Below are 23,313 nucleotides of genomic sequence, written 5' to 3'. Positions count from 1 at the left end.
TCTTCGCATATATTTTAATATCTAAATTTATCAGAGAGATCGGGCGATAATTATCACATGTAGAGGGATCTTTACCGGGCTTGGGTAGAACTGTTATGTGAGCAGTGAGTGCTTGAGAAGGTAAGGGCTCTCCAAGAGAGACAGAGTTACAAGCCTTCAAAAATATTGGACTGAGTAATGTGTTAAACGACTTGTAGAAGCCTGCTGAAAACCCGTCAGGGCCTGGGCTCTTTCCTTGTTTCAAATCTCTAATGGTTTCAGAAACTTCCTCCACTGAGAATTCCCTTTCAAGATCAAGCAAATCACCTTCAGGCAATATGGGTAATTTGTGTTCCTGTAGGTACGATTTAATTTTGCTACGTAATGAATGTAGTGGAGCGTCTTTATAATGTCCTGCTATGTTATATAGAGATTTATAGTATTCACTAAAGTTAGAAAGAATATCTCTAGTATGAAACACTTTTGTCCCCTGTCTGTTCCTAATAAAAGGGATGTAGGTATTGGGATTACGTCTATTGAGGGCTCTGGCCAAGAGCCTACCACTTTTATTGCCGAGCTGGTAGAATTGACTCTTGAGTCTCTCTCTGAGACACCTGGGTTTTTGGTCTATGATGGTTAGCAGCTTTTGTCTGGCTGAAGAGAGCTGAGCAAATGTGTTAGCCTCAAGGTTTCGTTTATGTTTGTTTTCCAATTGGTGAATTTGCTCTGTTAGGCTGACTATTTCTGCTGCTCTTTCCCTTTTCAAGCGTGCACCATGAGAGATGAGGACGCCTCTTATTACACTTTTTAAAGCCTCCCATTTCACAGTAGGGGACGTGGTGTCCCTCTCGTGGTCAGCCATGAATTCTATGATTGTTTGTTCAATTCTGGTTTTACATATGTGATCCTGGAGCAAGTTTTCATTCAAACGCCAGGAGAAACATGGTCTCGAGGCAGAATGAAGCGAGATTGTTAGGTAAATAGGAGCGTGATCTGACCAGAAAATCGACCCCACGTCAGCCCTCACCTGCATATCAAGCAGCTTATGTGAAATGAAAAAATAGTCTATTCTGCTGTAAGTATTGTGTATTTTTGAGAAGAAACTATAGTCCCTAGTTGACGAGTTAAGGACCCTCCAGACATCTATCAGTCTCAAGCTGTGCAGTTGAGATCTTATTTTGTTAATGGAAGATGCAGGATATGAAGACTTACCCGAGGAGACATCCACCCGCAGGATTCATTGGGATATTAAAGTCGCCCCCAAGTATCACAGGAGAGGAACCAGTGAACTCCTCGAGGCGTCTTTTGCAATCGGCTCCAAACTTCTGCTGCCCTTGGTTTGGGAAATATACGTTAGCTATTACAAGTTTGTGGTTTGCCCATGTAATAAGTAAGAAGAGAAATCTGCCATTCTTATCAATTAGTGAGTCCAAGATCTCAGGCACAAAAGATCTGTGGAAGGCTATTGAGATACCCTTAGATTTCGAGAATGGATTTGGGCTGTGATACCATTTAGGATAATTTTTTGTGATACACTGTGGCACCGCACCAGTTTTAAAGTGTGTCTCTTGGAGCAGTAGCACAGAGATCCGTTTCTTGTGGCTATCAAATAGGACCTGACGTCTTTTCTCTCGTATATTTAGCCCCTTTCCGTTGAAGGAGCAAAATTTGATTTCATCCATTATCGAAAACCTTTACGTCAGCTCGCAATAACGTGCGCCCCATCCACCAAAGCACACGACAGCCACTGGTAGAAAGGAAAAAACAGTAGGAGGGGAGGAAAAGAGACAGGTTAAAGAAGAGCTAATAGAACATGGAAAACAAAACAGAAGGTGCGCTAGGGTTTACGCACCAAGCCAAACTTTGCATCTGTGAAATTAGGGCGAGAAAATGGAGAAGGAAAAGTTTCCTCCTCCTCTCCTACCCGTGCACCCCAAGTGGATAAAGGAAGCCGAGAGGAACACCAGCTTCCCCCATCCCCCCAACGAACCTGGTAAGGCCCGCGGATAAAAACATGTAAACACGTAAAGTAAGGTTAAACATAGTAATAACTCTTATGTAGGACAAATTCTCCGCATGCCACCGGAAGACCGCACGAGTAAAAATAATATTAATAATGCGTAAGCACATATATATACATGCCACACCGATGTCACACGGAACACCGCGTGCCCAAATGATTAAAGGTTAGAATCAAACCTCCAAGGCGAGCCTACAATGGGACAAACCGTCCCACTAGCAAGGTCGATCAGTCAACAACAGGAATCCTTGAAACCACTCAACCACAGCAGTGTCCAAGTTTATTGCAGCAACGAGCAGAAACTATATAAAATAAAAAGAAAACATGGGAACAAAGAAGAAGAACTTCATGGAGGATCAGGAGAGCCTTCATTGGTGCGCCGGTTCTTGGAACGGGGGATCTTGAGCCATCTAGGAGGAGCATCCGGGAGAGTCGGGACTAGAGGCCAAACCGGGAGATCTATTAGTGGGAGTTCAAATGTGCCCAGGATGTTGGCCAGATCTCCGATCCGGCGGAAATATGCGCTTTTACCTCCTTTGAAAGCTATTAGTTGAAAAGGGAACCCCCATCTGTAAGGGATGTCCCTTTCTTTGAGAACCGTCAACAGAGGCTTTAGGGCTTTACGTAAGAATAGAGTACGTCTTGATAAGTCTGATAGGAGTAGGATTGGTTGACCTTCAAATTGGAGTGATCCTTTTTTCCTAGAGGCCGTCATGATGGCCTCCTTAATTCTGAAGTAATGCACCCTGCAGATGACGTCTCTGGGGCGTGATTCAGACGTAGGTTTAGGACCAAGAGATCTATGAATTCTGTCAAACTCAATGGTGTTGTCCTCACAGTCGCCGAGAATGTCCAAGAATATTTTCTGAGCTGTGCGGTCTAGATCCTGAGGACCAACCGATTCTGGGAGACCACGTATGCGGATATTATTACGCCTGTTGCGGTTTTCCAGGTCCTCAAGACCGGACGCCATTTCCTCCAGTTTCATGGTGTGGTCCATTAAAATTTCGCTGTGTGTCTGAAGTTCTTGTGAGATATCTTCTTGTGTCCCTTCCACGTCCTCTATACGTGATGTAAATTCCATCTGCAGGTTATGTATCTCCTTTTTGTACGAGTTTTCAAGCCTGCAAGCAAAACTTTCCAGGTCTGATTTAGTAGGAAGAGCTTTAATATATTTACTCAATTCAGCTATATTCATGTCCTCAGGCATTTCTCTGTCTCCACCACCATTATCTGATATTTTCTTAGGAGAGTTATGAGAGGTCTGTGGATCTTTTGAAGAGGAACTATTTTTATGCGGAGTTTGCGACATAGCTGATCTGGTGTTTCTTGTTTGGAGTGGTTGATTTAAGAACCGTTCCATGTCCTCAATAGAAGGCTCCTTGTGTAAGCTTGAGGGTTGCCCCGAAATCTTCTTACTTTTACCCATATATGTCCGCTGCCGCTGATTGCCCGCTATAGTGTTCAGGGGGGCATGGGGGTGCAGCGGTCACTGCATTAGGCACGGTCCCCCATCAGCAAGCCCCCTCCAGGGTGCATTTGATTATGGCCTTAAAGTTGGTGAAGCATATATTGTGTCCTGGACCAGGAGAGAGGGGCCTCTAAATGTCATAAACAGTCTCAGCACTAGGTGTCGCCAGAGGACTGAAAATGTGAGGTGTGGGCTTATTAGGTGGTAAGCTGATGTTTGCTTCACTGTATTCCTGAAGATAAAGCACAAAGACAGCCCAGGAAATAGTGATGGTAAGGTGGCTACTTCTTTTCAATAGTAAGGGCTATGTGTAAGTCAATATGCAGGGAAGCCAGATATCTTCAGTAAGCCCGCCCCAAAATGGTGTTTCATTGAGAGGGGATCTGATCCCAAGATGGCATCCACCCCTCCACTGGCGGGAAAACGACCAACGCCGGGGGCACCTGTTATGGATCCCAATGGCTAGGGGATCGCACGGACAAGCAAAAATAACTCAAATAACGGACGAGCTCTAGGGTGATGGAACCTGGGCTGACCGCTGCCCTACTCCTGACAAACACAACTAGAAATAGCCAGGGAGCGTGCCTACGTTGATTCTAGACGCCTCGCGCCAGCCTAAGAGCTAACTAGCACTGCAGAGAAAATTAAGACCTAGCTTGCCTCCAGAGAAATAAACCCCAAAGGTATTGTTGCCCCCCACATGTATTGACGGTGAAAATGAGAGGAAGGCACGCACATAGATATGAAAATAGAGTTAGCAAAACGAGGCCCGCTATAACTAGAAAGCAGAAGGATACAAAAGGGGTCTGAGCGGTCAGCAAAAAACCCTAATCAAAAACCATCCTGAGATTACAAGCACCCATGTGCCAACTCATGGCACATGGGGAGCACCTCAGCCCACTAGAGCTTCCAACTAGCATAGAGTAATATTTAGCAAGCTGGACAAAAAACAAAACAACTGAAAAGCATAACTTAGCTTATCCTGAGAGATCTGGAAGCAGGTAGTCAGAACCAAACTGAGCACATCTGAGTACATTGATAGCCGGCAAGGGAATAACAGGAAAGCCAGGTTAAATAGGAAACACCCAGCCTCTGATGGACAGGTGGAAACCAGAGACCGCAACCCACCAAAGTCACCCAGTACCAGTTGTAACCACCAGAGGGAGCCCAAAAACAGAATCCACAACAGTACCCCCCCTTGAGGAGGGGTCACCGAACCCTCACAAGAACCCCCAGGGCGATCAGGATGCGCTCTATGGAAGGCGCGGACCAAATCAGTCGCATGAACATCAGAGGCGACCACCCAGGAATTATCCTCCTGACCATAACCCTTCCACTTAACCAAATACTGGAGTTTACGTCTGGAAACACGAGAATCCAAGATCTTCTCAACAACATACTCCAATTCTCCCTCCACCAGCACCGGAGCAGGAGGCTCAACCGAAGGAACAACGGGCACCTCATACCTCCGCAATAACGACCGATGGAACACGTTATGAATAGCAAACGATGCTGGGAGATCCAAACGAAAAGATACAGGGTTAAGAATCTCCAAGATCTTATAAGGACCGATGAACCGAGGCTTGAACTTGGGAGAAGAGACCTTCATAGGGACAAAACGAGAAGACAACCACACCAAGTCCCCAACACGAAGTCGGGGACCCACGCGGCGACGGCGATTAGCAAACTGCTGAGCCTTCTCTTGAGACAACTTCAAATTGTCCACCACCTGATTCCAAATCTGATATAGCCTGTCCACCACCACGTCCACTCCAGGACAATCCGAAGGCTCCACCTGACCAGAGGAAAAACGAGGATGAAACCCCGAATTACAAAAGAAAGGAGAAACCAAAGTAGCAGAACTAGCCCGATTATTAAGGGCAAATTCGGCCAGTGGCAAAAAGGCAACCCAGTCATCTTGATCAGCAGAAACAAAACACCTTAAATAAGTTTCCAAGGTCTGATTAGTTCGCTCCGTCTGGCCATTCGTCTGAGGATGGAATGCAGACGAGAAAGACAAATTAATGCCCATCTTAGCACAAAACGTCCGCCAAAATCTAGACACAAACTGGGATCCCCTGTCAGAAACGATATTCTCCGGAATCCCATGCAAACGAACCACGTTCTGAAAAAATAAAGGGACCAACTCAGAGGAGGAAGGCAACTTAGGCAAGGGTACCAAATGAACCATCTTAGAAAAGCGGTCACACACAACCCTGTTGTGAAATTGGATTCTGGGCTCCCCCGGTGGCCACTTGTGGAATTGAACTTGTGTGCATCATCCCCTCTGTTCACCTGCTCCTATCAGGATGTGGGAGTCGCTATATAACCTTGCTCCTCTGTCAGTTTCATGCCGGTCAACAATGTCATCAGAAGCCTTTCTGTGCATGTTCCTGCTACTAGACAACTCCCAGCTAAGTTGGACTTTTGTCCTTGTGTGTTTTTGCATTTTGTTCCTGTTCACAGCTGCTGTTTCGTTACTGTGTCTGGAAAGCTCTTGTGATCGGAAATTGCCACTCTGGTGTTATGAGTTAATGCTAGAGTCTTAAAGTAATTTCTGGATGGTGTTTTGATAGGGTTTTCTGCTGACCATGAAAGTGCCCTTTCTGTCTTCCTGCTATCTAGTAAGCGGACCTCGATTTTGCTAAACCTATTTTCATACTACGTTTGTCATTTCATCTAAAATCACCGCCAATACATGTGGGGGCCTCTGTCTGCCTTTTGGGAAAATTTCTCTAGAGGTGAGCCAGGACTGTCTTTTCCTCTGCTAGGATTAGGTAGTTCTCCGGCTGGCGCTGGGCATCTAGGGATAAAAAACGTAGGCATGCTACCCGGCCACTTCTAGTTGTGCGGCAGGTTTAGTTCATGGTCAGTATAGTTTCCATCTTCCAAGAGCTAGTTCTCATATATGCTGGGCTATGTTCTCTCGCCATTGAGAATCATGACAGTTTGACCGGCCCAAAAAAGGGTTAAATTACTGGCTGAGAAAGGAGAGAAAAAAGAAGTCTGCTACAATTTTTTTTTTTTTTTCCTCTAGTTCTGAGTGTGCTCTTAATTGAATCACTTGCTAGTCTGCCTATACTGCAGCCTTCCTTTCTTTCTCTCCTTCTAATCTTTGAATGGCTCTGTGTTCACCTGTTTCAAATGGATCTTCAGAGTGTAGCTGCAGGTTTGAATGTTCTCGCCACAAAGGTACAAAATTTGCAAGATTTTGTTGTTCATGCACCTGTGTCTGAGCCTAGAATTCCTTTGCCTGAATTCTTCTCGGGGAATAGATCTCACTTTCAAAATTTTAAAAATAATTGCAAATTGTTTTTGTCTCTGAAGTCTCGCTCTGCCGGAGACCCTGCACAGCAGGTCAGGATTGTCATTTCCTTGCTCCGGGGCGACCCTCAAGACTGGGCTTTTGCATTGGCACCAGGGGATCCTGCGTTGCTCAATGTGGATGCGTTTTTTCTGGCCTTGGGGTTGCTTTATGAGGAACCTCATTTAGAGCTTCAGGCGGAAAAGGCCTTGATGTCCTTGTCTCAGGGGCAAGATGAAGCTGAAATATACTGCCAAAAATTCCGCAAATGGTCTGTGCTTACTCAGTGGAATGAGTGCGCCCTGGCGGGGATTTTCAGAGAAGGTCTCTCTGATGCCATTAAGGATGTTATGGTGGGGTTCCCTGTGCCTGCGAGTCTGAATGAGTCCATGACGATGGCTATTCAGATCGATAGGCGTCTGCGGGAGCGCAAACCTGTGCACCATTTGGCGGTGTCTACTGAGAAAACGCCAGAAAATATGCAATGTGATAGAATTCTGTCCAGAAGCGAGCGGCAGAATTTTAGACGAAAAAATGGGTTGTGCTTCTATTGTGGTGATTCAACTCATGTTATATCAGCATGCTTTAAGCGTACTAAGAAGCCTGACAAGTCTGTTTCAATTGGCACTTTACAGTCTAAGTTTATTCTATCTGTAACCCTGATTTGTTCTTTGTCATCTATTACCGCGGACGCCTATGTCGACTCTGGCGCTGCTTTGAGTCTTATGGATTGGTCCTTTGCCAAACGCTGTGGGTATGATTTGGAGCCATTGGAGGCTCCGATACCTCTGAAAGGGATTGACTCCACCCCATTGGCTAGTAATAAACCACAATACTGGACACAAGTGACTATGCGTGTTAATCCGGATCACCAGGAAGTTATTCGCTTTCTGGTGCTGTATAATCTGCATGATGTTTTGGTGCTGGGATTGCCATGGCTGCAATCTCATAACCCAGTCCTCGACTGGAGAGCTATGTCTGTGTTAAGCTGGGGATGTAAGGGAACTCATGGGGACGTACCTTTGGTTTCCATTTCATCATCTATTCCCTCTGAGATTCCTGAATTCTTGTCTGACTTTCGTGACGTTTTTGAAGAACCCAAGGTTGGTTCACTACCTCCGCACCGGGAGTGCGATTGTGCCATAGACTTGATTCCGGGTAGTAAATACCCTAAGGGTCGTTTATTTAATCTGTCTGTGCCTGAACACGCTGCTATGCGAGAATATATAAAGGAGTCCTTGGAAAAGGGACATATTCGTCCTTCGTCATCTCCCTTAGGAGCCGGTTTTTTCTTTGTGTCTAAGAAAGACGGCTCTTTGAGGCCGTGTATTGATTATCGACTTTTGAATAAAATCACGGTTAAATATCAATATCCGTTACCACTGCTTACTGATTTGTTTGCTCGTATAAAGGGGGCCAAGTGGTTCTCTAAGATTGATCTCCGTGGGGCGTATAATTTGGTGCGAATCAAGCAGGGGGATGAGTGGAAAACCGCATTTAATACGCCCGAGGGCCATTTTGAGTATTTGGTGATGCCTTTTGGTCTTTCAAATGCCCCTTCAGTCTTCCAGTCCTTTATGCATGACATTTTCCGCGATTATTTGGATAAATTTATGATTGTATATCTGGATGATATTCTGATTTTTTCGGATGACTGGGACTCTCATGTCCAGCTGGTCAGGAGGGTTTTTCAGGTTTTGCGGTCTAATTCCTTGTGTGTGAAGGGTTCTAAGTGTGTTTTTGGGGTTCAAAAGATTTCCTTCTTGGGATACATTTTTTCCCCCTCTTCCATCGAGATGGATCCTGTCAAGGTTCAGGCTATTGGTGATTGGACGCAACCCTCTTCTCTTAAGAGTCTTCAGAAATTTTTGGGCTTTGCTAACTTTCATCGTCGATTTATTGCTGGTTTTTCTGATGTTGTAAAACCATTGACTGATTTGACTAAGAAGGGTGCTGATGTTGCTGATTGGTCCCCTGATGCTGTGGAGGCCTTTCGGGAGCTCAAGCGCCGCTTTTCTTCCGCCCCAGTGTTGCGTCAGCCTGATGTTGCTCTTCCTTTTCAGGTTGAGGTCGACGCTTCTGAAATCGGAGCTGGGGCGGTGTTGTCGCAGAGAAGTTCCGACTGCTCCGTGATGAGACCTTGTGCTTTTTTTTCCCGTAAATTTTCGCCCGCCGAGCGGAATTATGATATTGGGAATCGGGAGCTTTTGGCCATGAAGTGGGCTTTTGAGGAGTGGCGTCACTGGCTTGAGGGGGCCAGACATCAGGTGGTGGTATTGACTGACCACAAAAATTTAATTTACCTTGAGTCTGCCAGGCGCCTGAATCCTAGACAGGCGCGCTGGTCGTTGTTTTTCTCTCGGTTTAATTTTGTGGTGTCGTACCTACCGGGTTCTAAGAATGTTAAGGCGGATGCCCTTTCTAGGAGTTTTGAGCCTGACTCCCCTGGTAATTCTGAGCCCACAGGTATCCTTAAAGATGGAGTGATATTGTCTGCCGTTTCTCCAGACCTGCGGCGGGCCTTGCAGGAGTTTCAGGCGGATAGACCTGATCGTTGCCCACCTGGTAGACTGTTTGTTCCTGATGATTGGACCAGTAGAGTCATCTCTGAGGTTCATTCTTCTGCGTTGGCAGGTCATCCTGGAATCTTTGGTACCAGGGATTTGGTGGCAAGGTCCTTCTGGTGGCCTTCCCTGTCACGAGATGTGCGAGGCTTTGTGCAGTCTTGTGACGTTTGTGCTCGGGCCAAGCCTTGTTGTTCTCGGGCTAGTGGATTGTTGTTACCCTTGCCTATCCCGAAGAGGCCTTGGACGCACATCTCGATGGATTTTATTTCGGATCTGCCTGTTTCTCAGAAGATGTCTGTCATCTGGGTGGTGTGTGACCGTTTCTCTAAGATGGTCCATCTGGTTCCCTTGCCTAAGTTGCCTTCTTCTTCCGAGTTGGTTCCTCTGTTTTTTCAAAATGTTGTTCGTTTGCATGGTATTCCGGAGAATATCGTTTCTGACAGAGGGACCCAATTCGTGTCTAGATTTTGGCGGGCATTCTGTGCTAGGATGGGCATAGATTTGTCTTTTTCGTCTGCTTTCCATCCTCAGACTAATGGCCAGACCGAGCGGACTAATCAGACCTTGGAGACATATTTGAGGTGTTTTGTGTCTGCGGATCAGGATGATTGGGTTGCTTTTTTGCCTTTGGCGGAGTTCGCCCTCAATAATCGGGCCAGCTCTGCCACCTTGGTGTCCCCGTTTTTCTGTAATTCAGGGTTTCATCCTCGATTTTCCTCCGGTCAAGTGGAATCTTCGGATTGTCCTGGAGTGGATGCTGTGGTGGAGAGGTTGCATCAGATTTGGGGGCAGGTGGTGGACAATTTGAAGTTGTCCCAGGAGAAGACTCAGCTTTTTGCCAACCGCCGTCGTCGTGTTGGTCCTCGGCTTTGTGTTGGGGACTTGGTGTGGTTGTCTTCTCGTTTTGTCCCTATGAGGGTTTCTTCTCCTAAGTTTAAGCCTCGGTTCATCGGCCCGTACAAGATATTGGAGATTCTTAACCCTGTGTCCTTCCGTTTGGACCTCCCTGCATCCTTTTCGATTCATAATGTTTTTCATCGGTCATTGTTGCGCAGGTATGAGGTACCGGTTGTGCCTTCCGTTGAGCCTCCTGCTCCGGTGTTGGTTGAGGGTGAGTTGGAGTACGTTGTGGAAAAGATCTTAGACTCTCGTGTTTCCAGACGGAAACTCCAGTATCTGGTCAAATGGAAGGGATACGGTCAGGAGGATAATTCTTGGGTCACCGCCTCTGATGTTCATGCCTCCGATCTTGTCCGTGCCTTTCATAGGGCTCATCCTGATCGCCCTGGTGGTTCTGGTGAGGGTTCGGTGCCCCCTCCTTGAGGGGGGGGTACTGTTGTGAAATTGGATTCTGGGCTCCCCCGGTGGCCACTTGTGGAATTGAACTTGTGTGCATCATCCCCTCTGTTCACCTGCTCCTATCAGGATGTGGGAGTCGCTATATAACCTTGCTCCTCTGTCAGTTTCATGCCGGTCAACAATGTCATCAGAAGCCTTTCTGTGCATGTTCCTGCTACTAGACAACTCCCAGCTAAGTTGGACTTTTGTCCTTGTGTGTTTTTGCATTTTGTTCCTGCTCACAGCTGCTGTTTCGTTACTGTGTCTGGAAAGCTCTTGTGATCGGAATTTGCCACTCTGGTGTTATGAGTTAATGCTAGAGTCTTAAAGTAATTTCTGGATGGTGTTTTGATAGGGTTTTCTGCTGACCATGAAAGTGCCCTTTCTGTCTTCCTGCTATCTAGTAAGCGGACCTCGATTTTGCTAAACCTATTTTCATACTACGTTTGTCATTTCATCTAAAATCACCGCCAATACATGTGGGGGCCTCTGTCTGCCTTTTGGGAAAATTTCTCTAGAGGTGAGCCAGGACTGTCTTTTCCTCTGCTAGGATTAGGTAGTTCTCCGGCTGGCGCTGGGCATCTAGGGATAAAAAACGTAGGCATGCTACCCGGCCACTTCTAGTTGTGCGGCAGGTTTAGTTCATGGTCAGTATAGTTTCCATCTTCCAAGAGCTAGTTCTCATATATGCTGGGCTATGTTCTCTCGCCATTGAGAATCATGACACAACCCAGATAACGGACATTTTCTGTGAGACAGGGAGATCTGAAATAAAATCCATGGAAATGTGCGTCCAAGGCCTCTTCGGGATAGGCAAGGATAACAACAACCCACTGGCCCGAGAACAGCAAGGCTTAGCCCGAGCACACACTTCACAAGACTGCACAAAGGTGCGCACATCCCTTGACAAGGAAGGCCACCAAAAAGACCTGGCCACCAAGTCTCTAGTACCAAATATTCCCGGATGACCAGCCAACACAGAAGAATGGACCTCGGAGATGACTCTACTGGTCCAATCATCCGGAACAAACAGTCTTTCTGGTGGACAACGATCAGGTTTATCCGCCTGAAACTCCTGCAATGCACGTCGCAAGTCTGGGGAAACGGCGGACAATATTACCCCATCCCTAAGGATACCAGTAGGCCCAGAGTCTCCAGGAGAGTCAGGCACAAAACTCCTGGAAAGAGCATCTGCCTTCACATTCTTTGAACCTGGCAGGTATGAAACCACAAAATTGAAACGAGAAAAAAACAACGACCAACGAGCCTGTCTAGGATTCAGACGCCTGGCAGACTCAAGGTAAATCAGATTTTTGTGATCAGTCAAGACCACCACACGATGTCTAGCACCCTCAAGCCAATGACGCCACTCCTCAAATGCCCACTTCATGGCCAAAAGCTCCCGATTACCCACATCATAATTGCGCTCGGCGGGCGAGAATTTTCTAGAAAAGAACGCACATGGCTTCATCACCGAGCCATCGGAACTTCTCTGTGACAAAACCGCCCCCGCTCCAATCTCGGAAGCATCAACCTCAACCTGAAAAGGAAGTGAAACATCTGGTTGACATAACACAGGAGCAGAAGAAAATCGGCGCTTAAGTTCCTGAAAGGCCTCCACAGCCGTAGGAGACCAATTAGCAACATCAGCACCCTTTTTAGTCAAATCAGTCAAAGGTTTAACAACACTGGAAAAATTAGCAATGAACCGACGATAAAAATTAGCAAAACCCAAGAACCTCTGAAGACTCTTAACAGAAGTAGGTTGTGTCCAGTCACAAATCGCCTGAACCTTGACGGGATCCATCTCAATAGTAGAAGGAGAAAAAATGTACCCCAAAAAAGAAATCTTCTGGACTCCGAAGAGACATTTCGAGCCCTTCACAAACAGAGAATTGGCCCGCAGGACTTGAAACACCTTCCTGACCTGTAGAACATGAGACTCCCAGTCATCAGAAAACACCAAAATATCATCCAAATACACAATCATAAACTTATCCAGATATTCACGGAAAATATTGTGCATAAAGGACTGAAAGACTGAAGGAGCATTAGAAAGTCCAAAAGGCATTACCAAATACTCAAAATGGCCCTCAGGCGTATTAAATGCGGTTTTCCACTCATCACCCTGCTTTATCCGCACAAGATTATACGCACCGCGAAGATCTATCTTAGTGAACCACCTAGCCCCCTTAATGCGAGCAAACAAATTAGTCAATAATGGCAATGGATACTGATATTTGACTGTAATCTTATTCAGAAGGCGATAATCTATACAAGGCCTCAGGGAACCATCTTTTTTAGCCACGAAAAAAAAACCTGCTCCCAGAGTGGACAAAGATGGACGAATATGTCCCTTTTCCAAGGACTCCTTAATATAATTCCGCATAGCAGTATGCTCTGGCACTGACAGATTAAATAAACGACCCTTAGGGAACTTACTGCCAGGAATCAATTCTATAGCACAGTCACAATCCCTATGAGGAGGGAGCGAATTGAGCTTAGGCTCCTCAAAAACATCCCGATAGTCAGTCAAAAACGCAGGGACCTCAGAAGGAGTAGATGAAGCGATTGAAATCAGAGGTGCATCATCATGAACCCCCTGACATCCCCAGCTTAACACAGACATTGTTTTCCAATCCAGGACTGGATTATGAGTTTGTAACCATGGCAGACCAAGCACTAGTACATCATGTAAATTATACAGTACAAGGAAGCGAATCACCTCCTGATGAACGGGAGTCATGCGCATGGTCACTTGTGTCCAGTACTGCGGTTTATTCATAGCCAATGGTGTAGAGTCAATTCCCTTCAAAGGAATAGGAACCTCCAGAGGCTCCAGACTAAAACCGCAGCGTTTGGCAAATGACCAATCCATAAGACTCAGGGCAGCGCCCGAATCCACATAGGCATCGACGGAAATGGATGACAGTGAACAAATCAGAGTTACAGACAAAATGAACTTAGACTGCAGAGTACTAATGGCAAAAGATTTATCAACCTTTTTTGTGCGTTTAGAGCATGCTGATATAACATGAGCTGAATCACCACAATAAAAACACAATCCATTTTTCCGCCTATAATTTTGCCGTTCACTTCTGGACTGAATTCTATCACATTGCATAGTCTCAGGTGCCTGTTCAGAAGACACCGCCAACTGGTGCACAGGTTTGCGCTCCCGCAAACGCCGATCAATCTGAATGGCCATAGTCATAGACTCATTCAGACCTGTAGGCGCAGGGAACCCCACCATAATATCCTTAATGGCCTCAGAAAGACCATCTCTGAAGTTTGCAGCCAGGGCGCACTCATTCCACTGAGTAAGTACCGACCATTTCCGAAATTTTTGACAATATACTTCCGCTTCATCATGCCCCTGAGAGAGGGCTAATAAAGCCTTTTCAGCCTGAATCTCCAGGTTAGGTTCCTCATAGAGCAATCCCAGTGCCAGAAAAAACGCATCCACACTGAGCAATGCAGGATCCCCTGGTGCCAATGCAAATGCCCAATTCTGAGGGTCGCCCCGCAGGAAAGATATTACAATCTTGACCTGCTGAGCAGGGTCTGCAGACGAGCGAGATTTCAAAGAAAGAAACAATTTGCAATTGTTCCTGAAATTCAGGAAGGTAGATCTATCTCCAGAAAAAAACTCCGGAATAGGAATTCTAGGCTCAGACATAGGAGTGTGAACAACAAAATCCTGTATGTTTTGAACTTTTGCAGCGAGATTATTCAGGCTGGAAGCCAAACTCTGGACATCCATGTTAAACAGCTAAGGTCAGAGCCATTCAAGGGTTAAGAGGAGGTAAGAAGCAGCTAGACAGCAATTAAAGGCTAGGCAGCAAAACTCTGAGGGAAAAAAAAAAAAAAAAAAATTCCCTTCAACACTTCTTTTTCTCCTGCTTCAGCCCAAACAATTAACACTTTGCAGGCCGGCTATACTGTTATGGATCCCAATGGCTAGGGGATCGCACGGACAAGCAAAAATAACTCAAATAACGGACGAGCTCTAGGGTGATGGAACCTGGGCTGACCGCTGCCCTACTCCTGACAAACACAACTAGAAATAGCCAGGGAGCTGTTGTGAATTAGCTTTTTGCTCCCTCTAGTGGTTACTAGTTTTTTGACTCTGGTTTTTCTGTCATTCCTTTTATCCGCACCTGGGTCGTTAGTTAGGGGTGTTGCTATATAAGCTCCCTGGACCTTCAGTTCAATGCCTGGCAACGTAGTTATCAGAGCTAGTCTGCTGTGCTCTTGTCTACTGATCCTGGTTCCAGTTATATCAGCTAAGTCTGCCTTTTGCTTTTTGCTATTTGTTTTGGTTTTGTATTTTTGTCCAGCTTGTTGCAAATCTATATCCTGACCTTCTCTGGAAGCTCTAGGGGGCTGGTGTTCTCCCCCCGGACCGTTAGACGGTTCGGGGGTTCTTGAATTTCCAGTGTGGATTTTGATAGGGTTTTTGTTGACCATATAAGTTACCTTTCTTTATTCTGCTATTAGTTAGCGGGCCTCTCTGTGCTAAACCTGGTTCATTTCTGTGTTTGTCATTTCCTCTTACCTCACCGTCATTATTTGTGGGGGGCTTCTATCCAGCTTTGGGGTCCCCTTCTCTGGAGGCAAGAAAGGTCTTTGTTTTCCTCTACTAGGGGTAGCTAGATTCTCCAGCTGGCGCGTGTCATCTAGAATCAACGTAGGAATGATCCCCGGCTACTTCTAGTGTTGGCGTTAGGAGTAGATATATGGTCAACCAAGTTACCACTGCCCTATGAGCTGGATTTTTGTATTCTGCAGACTTCCACGTTCCTCTGAGACCCTCGCCATTGGGGTCATAACAGTTTGCCAGGCCAGTATTAAATGTTTAATGCATTGCAGAAGAGGGATTATAAGAAAGAAGATTCTGAGTTTTTTTTTTTTTTTTCTTTCTCCTTCCCCTTTACCTCAGAGTGGCTATGCTTGCTGCAGACATGAATGTCCAGACCTTGATTACAAGTGTGGACCAGCTGGCTACTCGTGTGCAGGGCATACAAGACTATGTTATCAGAAATCCTAGGTCAGAACCTAAAATACCGATTCCTGAACTGTTTTCCGGAGACAGGTTTAAGTTTAGGAATTTCGTGAATAATTGTAAATTGTTTTTGTCCCTGAGACCCTGTTCATCTGGAGATTCTGCTCAGCAAGTAAAAATAGTTATTTCGTTCTTACGGGGCGACCCTCAGGATTGGGCTTTTTCGCTGGCGCCAGGAGATCCGGCATTGGCTGATCTTGATGCGTTTTTTCTGGCGCTCGGTTTACTTTATGAGGAACCCAATCTTGAGATTCAGGCAGAAAAGGCCTTGCTGTCTATGTCTCAGGGGCAGGACGAGGCTGAAGTGTATTGCCAAAAATTTCGGAAATGGTCCGTGCTGACACATTGGAACGAGTGTGCACTGGCCGCTAATTTTAGAAATGGCCTTTCTGAAGCCATTAAGAATGTTATGGTGGGTTTTCCCATTCCCACAGGTCTGAATGATACTATGGCACTGGCTATTCAAATTGACCGGCGGTTGCGGGAGCGCAAAACCGCAAATTCCCTCATGGTGTTGTCTGAACAGACACCTAATTCGGTGCAATGTGATAGAAAAACCGCAAATTCCCTCATGGTGTTGTCTGAACAGACACCTGATTTAATGCAATGTGATAGAATCCTGACTAGAAATGAGCGGAAAATTCATAGACGCCGGAATGGCTTGTGCTACTACTGTGGTGATTCTACACATGTTATCTCAGCATGCTCTAAACGTATAGCTAAGGTTGTTAGTCCTGTCACCGTTGGTAATTTGCAACCTAAATTTATTCTGTCTGTAACTTTGATTTGCTCACTGTCATCTTATCCTGTCATGGCGTTTGTAGATTCAGGTGCTGCCCTGAGTCTCATGGATCTCTCATTTGCTAAGCGCTGTGGATTTACTCTTGAACCATTAGAAAATCCTATTCCTCTTAGGGGTATTGATGCTACACCATTGGCAGCAAATAAACCGCAGTATTGGACTCAGGTTACCATGTGCATGACTCCTGAACACCGCGAGGTGATACGTTTCCTGGTTTTACATAAAATGCATGATTTGGTCGTTTTAGGGCTGCCATGGTTACAGACCCATAATCCAGTCCTGGACTGGAAGGCTATGTCAGTCTCAAGTTGGGGCTGTCGTGGTATTCATGAGGATTCCCTGCCTGTGTCTATTGCTTCTTCTACGCCTTCGGAAGTTCCGGAGTATTTGTCTGATTATCAGGATGTCTTCAGTGAGTCTGAGTCCAGTGCACTGCCTCCTCATAGGGACTGTGACTGTGCTATAGATTTGATCCCAGGCAGTAAATTTCCTAAGGGAAGACTGTTTAATCTGTCGGTACCTGAACATACCGCTATGCGTTCATATATCAAGGAGTCTCTGGAAAAAGGACATATTCGTCCGTCTTCTTCCCCTCTTGGTGCGGGATTCTTTTTTGTGGCAAAAAAGGACGGATCTTTGAGACCTTGTATTGATTATCGGCTTTTAAATAAGATCACTGTCAAATTTCAGTATCCTTTACCGCTGTTGTCTGACTTGTTTGCCCGGATTAAGGGTGCCAAGTGGTTCACCAAGATAGACCTTCGTGGTGCGTACAACCTTGTGCGCATTAAGCAAGGTGATGAATGGAAAACCGCATTCAATACGCCCGAAGGTCATTTTGAGTACTTGGTGATGCCTTTTGGGCTCTCCAATGCGCCTTCAGTTTTTCAGTCCTTTATGCATGACATTTTCCGGAAGTATCTGGATAAATTTTTGATTGTTTATCTGGATGATATTTTGGTTTTTTCTGATAATTGGGATTCGCATGTGGAGCAGGTCAGGTTGGTCTTTAAAATTTTGCGTGAAAATTCTTTGTTTGTCAAGGGCTCTAAGTGTCTCTTTGGTGTACAGAAGGTTCCCTTTTTGGGGTTCATTTTTTCCCCTTCTGCTGTGGAGATGGACCCAGTCAAGGTCCGAGCTATTCTTGATTGGACTCAGCCCTCGTCAGTTAAGAGTCTTCAGAAGTTCTTGGGCTTCGCTAACTTCTACCGTCGTTTTATCGCTAATTTTTCTAGCATTGTGAAACCTTTGACGGATATGACCAAGAAGGGCTCCGATGTAGCTAACTGGGCTCCTGCTGCCGTGGAGGCTTTCCAGGAGTTGAAACGCCGGTTTACTTCGGCGCCTGTTTTGTGCCAGCCTGACGTCTCACTTCCCTTTCAGGTTGAGGTGGATGCTTCGGAAATTGGGGCAGGGGCCGTTTTGTCGCAGAGAGGCCCTGGTGGCTCTGTTATGAAACCTTGTGCCTTTTTCTCTAGGAAGTTTTCGCCTGCCGAGCGAAATTATGATGTGGGCAATCGGGAGTTGTTGGCCATGAAATGGGCATTTGAGGAGTGGCGTCATTGGCTCGAGGGTGCTAAGCATCGTGTGGTGGTCTTGACTGATCACAAAAATCTGATGTATCTCGAGTCTGCTAAACGCCTTAATCCGAGACAGGCCCGCTGGTCATTGTTTTTCTCCCGCTTTGATTTTGTTGTCTCGTATTTACCAGGTTCAAAGAATGTGAAGGCCGATGCTCTTTCTAGGAGCTTTGTGCCTGATGCTCCTGGAGTCGCTGATCCTGTTGGTATTCTTAAAGATGGAGTTATCTTGTCAGCCATTTCTCCGGATCTGCGACGTGTGTTGCAGAGATTTCAGGCTGATAGGCCTGAGTCTTGTCCACCTGACAGACTGTTTGTCCCGGATAAGTGGACCAGCAGAGTCATTTCCGAGGTTCATTCCTCGGTGTTGGCAGGTCACCCGGGAATTTTTGGCACCAGAGATCTGGTGGCCAGGTCCTTTTGGTGGCCTTCCTTGTCAAGGGATGTGCGGTCATTTGTGCAGTCCTGTGGGACTTGTGCTCGAGCTAAGCCTTGCTGTTCTCGTGCCAGCGGTTTGCTCTTGCCCTTGCCTGTCCCGAAGAGACCTTGGACACATATCTCCATGGATTTCATTTCTGATCTTCCGCTATCTCAGGGCATGTCCGTTATCTGGGTGATATGTGATCGCTTCTCCAAGATGGTCCATTTGGTTCCTTTGCCTAAGCTGCCTTCCTCTTCCGATCTGGTTCCTGTGTTTTTCCAGAACGTGGTTCGTTTGCACGGCATCCCTGAGAATATTGTGTCAGACAGAGGATCCCAGTTCGTTTCCAGGTTCTGGCGATCCTTTTGTAGTAGGATGGGCATTGATTTGTCGTTTTCGTCTGCTTTCCATCCTCAGACTAATGGACAGACGGAGCGAACCAATCAGACTTTGGAGGCTTATTTGAGGTGTTTTGTCTCTGCTGATCAGGACGATTAGGTGACATTCTTGCCGTTGGCTGAGTTTGCCCTTAATAATCGGGCTAGTTCCGCCACCTTGGTTTCGCCTTTTTTCTGCAACTCTGGTTTCCATCCTCGCTTTTCTTCGGGTCATGTGGAGCCTTCTGACTGTCCTGGGGTGGATTCTGTGGTGGATAGGTTGCAACAGATCTGGAATCATGTGGTGGACAACTTGAAGTTGTCACAGGAGAAGGCTCAGCACTTTGCCAACCGCCGCCGCGGTGTGGGTCCCCGACTACGCGTTGGGGATTTGGTGTGGCTTTCTTCCCGCTTTGTTCCTATGAAGGTCTCCTCTCCCAAATTTAAACCTCGTTTTATTGGGCCTTACAAGATATTGGAAATCCTTAATCCTGTATCTTTTCGTCTGGATCTTCCTGTGTCGTTTGCTATTCACAATGTATTTCATAGGTCCTTGTTGCGGCGGTACATTGTGCCTGTAGTTCCTTCTGCTGAGCCTCCTGCTCCGGTGTTGGTTGAGGGCGAGTTGGAGTACGTGGTGGAGAAGATCTTGGATTCTCGCCTCTCCAGGCGGAGGCTTCAGTACCTGGTCAAGTGGAAGGGCTATGGTCAGGAGGATAATTCCTGGGTGGTCGCCTCGGATGTTCATGCGGCCGATTTAGTTCGTGCCTTTCATGCCGCTCATCCTGATCGCCCTGGTGGTCGTGGTGAGGGTTCGGTGACCCCTTACTAAGGGGGGGGTACTGTTGTGAATTAGCTTTTTGCTCCCTCTAGTGGTTACTAGTTTTTTGACTCTGGTTTTTCTGTCATTCCTTTTATCCGCACCTGGGTCGTTAGTTAGGGGTGTTGCTATATAAGCTCCCTGGACCTTCAGTTCAATGCCTGGCAACGTAGTTATCAGAGCTAGTCTGCTGTGCTCTTGTCTACTGATCCTGGTTCCAGTTATATCAGCTAAGTCTGCCTTTTGCTTTTTGCTATTTGTTTTGGTTTTGTATTTTTGTCCAGCTTGTTGCAAATCTATATCCTGACCTTCTCTGGAAGCTCTAGGGGGCTGGTGTTCTCCCCCCGGACCGTTAGACGGTTCGGGGGTTCTTGAATTTCCAGTGTGGATTTTGATAGGGTTTTTGTTGACCATATAAGTTACCTTTCTTTATTCTGCTATTAGTTAGCGGGCCTCTCTGTGCTAAACCTGGTTCATTTCTGTGTTTGTCATTTCCTCTTACCTCACCGTCATTATTTGTGGGGGGCTTCTATCCAGCTTTGGGGTCCCCTTCTCTGGAGGCAAGAAAGGTCTTTGTTTTCCTCTACTAGGGGTAGCTAGATTCTCCGGCTGGCGCGTGTCATCTAGAATCAACGTAGGAATGATCCCCGGCTACTTCTAGTGTTGGCGTTAGGAGTAGATATATGGTCAACCAAGTTACCACTGCCCTATGAGCTGGATTTTTGTATTCTGCAGACTTCCACGTTCCTCTGAGACCCTCGCCATTGGGGTCATAACAGGGAGCGTGCCTACATTGATTCTAGACGCCTCGCGCCAGCCTAAGAGCTAACTAGCACTGCAGAGAAAATTAAGACCTAGCTTGCCTCCAGAGAAATAAACCCCAAAGGTATAGTTGCCCCCCACATGTATTGACGGTGAAAATGAGAGGAAGGCACGCACATAGATATGAAAATAGAGTTAGCAAAACGAGGCCCGCTATAACTAGAAAGCAGAAGGATACAAAAGGGGTCTGAGCGGTCAGCAAAAAACCCTAATCAAAAACCATCCTGAGATTACAAGCACCCATGTGCCAACTCATGGCACATGGGGAGCACCTCAGCCCACTAGAGCTTCCAACTAGCATAGAGTAATATTTAGCAAGCTGGACAAAAAACAAAACAACTGAAAAGCATAACTTAGCTTATCCTGAGAGATCTGGAAGCAGGTAGTCAGAACCAAACTGAGCACATCTGAGTACATTGATAGCCGGCAAGGGAATGACAGGAAAGCCAGGTTAAATAGGAAACACCCAGCCTCTGATGGACAGGTGGAAACCAGAGACCGCAACCCACCAAAGTCACCCAGTACCAGTTGTAACCACCAGAGGCAGCCCAAAAACAGAATCCACAACAGGCACCACGGTGGGAATCCCAGGGAGCCTCCTGTCCAGCCGGAGCCAGCGCTATCCCGCTCACCTTCTAATCCTGTGCAGTGAGACCGGAGTACTCATCAGGGACTCTCCTGCAGGGGTTCCGGTAAGTGTACCTGCAGCGTCCTCACCGCCCGCGCCGCGTGAGGCTCAAGTGTGAGAGGGACCCTTTCTCACCTCCCCCAGTAAGACGGGGGACCGGCAAACTTCCGACCTCCGCCGTGCACCTTGTGGCTTGCCGCCCGCCGGACCTCCTCGGGCCGATTGCTGTGTCTGTGGAGACTCGGCTTTGCCGGCCTGATTCCGGCGCGACCGCGCTGTGAGGCCGCTCCGCTTCTAGGGGTCTGGTGTGCCTCTTCGTCTCTGGTATGTTACCAGAGATTATTTGGTGGTCTGTGGTCTGTGCTTAATTGGGGTCCGGGGGAAGACCTTTATCTCCTCTTTGTTGGAGGAGCTCACCACCATGCGTCCTTCTTCACCAACCGCTGGCCACGCCCCCCCTGTTATGGGAATTTTAATCAATTTTGGGGCCAGTGTTCTCCAATATTTTAAGGTAACCTCCATTGTCAGGAGGCACGGAGTATAGGAGCTTTGTTTAATTGTCTCAGTTTCCAATACCGATCTGGTTGTGCCCCCTTTTAGCAAAAAAAAAGATTCTATTTGAAACCTTGTTGGGGTTGTTGACTAGCCACCAACTCCAGATCCCCCCTAGAATGGCTGCTCTATAATATGCTAATATATATTCGGAACTCCCATTCCCCCAAATTGTAGGTATAGTACATTGTTTTACTGGCCACTCTGGGTTTCTTATTAGCCCATATGAATTGGTTGGTTATCCCCTGAAGGGAAGATATATCTCAGGGGGATCTTAATCGGGAGGCAGCTAAAGCAATATACATTTTTTGGAAGTAGCATCATCTTAAAAGTATTAATTCTGGCTATCCACGACACAGATACAATTTGAAGATTCTCTAGGTCTTTTTTTATGGACTTTAATAATTTGGGGATATTACTGTCTAGCAGACTTTTGGAGGGGGTGAGCATATTACCCAAGTATGAGATTCCATCTTCCACCCACTCGAAAGGGTATTGATGCTTCAGGCGGTCTCTCACATCGGAGGAAACTAAAATAGGGAGAACCAAAGATTTATTGGCATTAAGTTTGTAATAAGATACTTTGGCAAACTCCTCCAATGCGGATAGAATATTTTGAAAAGTTGATTCTACATTTGTACATGATATAATATCTGCATATAGGCCAATTTTATGTTCCACCGACCCCACCGTAATACTCGAGATGCCACAGGAAGTTCTAATCTTTTCAGCCAATGGCTCCATACACAGGGCAAAAATAATGGGGGATAGAGGACACACCTGACAGGTACCATTAGATATTTGAAATGGATCTGATAGGAACCCCGAGGATAACACTCTTGCATTGGGGTTACAGTACATGGCTACCACAGCCGAAAAGATGGGACCTGTCAGTCCAAATTTAGTACACTCCTTAGGTAACCCCAGTGCACCCTATCAAAAGCTTTTTCAGTATCACGTGACAAGGATGCACTGGGGGAACCACAGAGCTCAGCAACTTTAATCAGATTAATCATTCTACGTGTTCCATCCTTCGCTTCGCGTCTCCCCACATACCCAACTTGGTCAAGGAAGATAATATTTTTTTGAACATATCTTTACGTCACAATTCAAAAGAGAAAAATAGGCCTGAAGTTACCTGGGCATGTAGGCAGTTTACCTGGTTTCTTTAATGTAGTAATCGTAGTCTCCAGATTAGAAGTGGACACAGATTCTTTTTTTTTTTTTTTTTTTATTTTTTATTTTCAAATTTTCAAATTACATGAACAAACAAAATGGTACACATGAATCTGAGACATCGTGTTACATACTTCTGAAAAGAATAAAAAGTACCATACAACTGCATATTAATATCGAGGTGACCATAACTATAGTTTATTTGCCTAAAATATAGGTGGCAATTTTAGGTCACGAGGTTCGGGTTGTGCAATCCAATAGGCTGAAAACAAAATAGTAAACAATAAACATGTAACTCCAGAACAACAAAAACTGGGGGTGAAAAGAGGGGGGGGGGGAAATACCGGAGGGGAGATAGTGGTCGATGTAGATATTTCTGAGTATAGGTTAT

At 46.2% G+C, this 23,313-nt stretch overlaps 1 protein-coding gene and 1 long non-coding RNA gene across 4 annotated transcripts in view; one reads left to right on the top strand and one right to left on the bottom strand.

Annotated features, from left to right (window-relative positions):
* Positions 1–23,313, top strand: part of LOC143775760 (TRPM8 channel-associated factor homolog) — a 164,099-nt gene that overhangs the window by 100,764 nt on the left and 40,022 nt on the right. The window lies entirely within an intron of this gene.
* LOC143775761 (uncharacterized) lies at positions 1,277–22,964 on the bottom strand. The gene is made up of 3 exons (XR_013215700.1): positions 22,906–22,964; positions 22,202–22,276; positions 1,277–1,307 (listed from the first exon to the last, which is right to left on the bottom strand). It is a non-coding gene; the product is annotated as an uncharacterized LOC143775761 (long non-coding RNA).

Source organism: Ranitomeya variabilis, chromosome 5 (assembly GCF_051348905.1).
Source record: "Ranitomeya variabilis isolate aRanVar5 chromosome 5, aRanVar5.hap1, whole genome shotgun sequence".
NCBI lineage: Eukaryota > Metazoa > Chordata > Amphibia > Anura > Dendrobatidae > Ranitomeya > Ranitomeya variabilis.
Note: the sequence above shows the minus strand (reverse complement) of the source record. Positions and strands in the feature narration are given on the sequence as shown.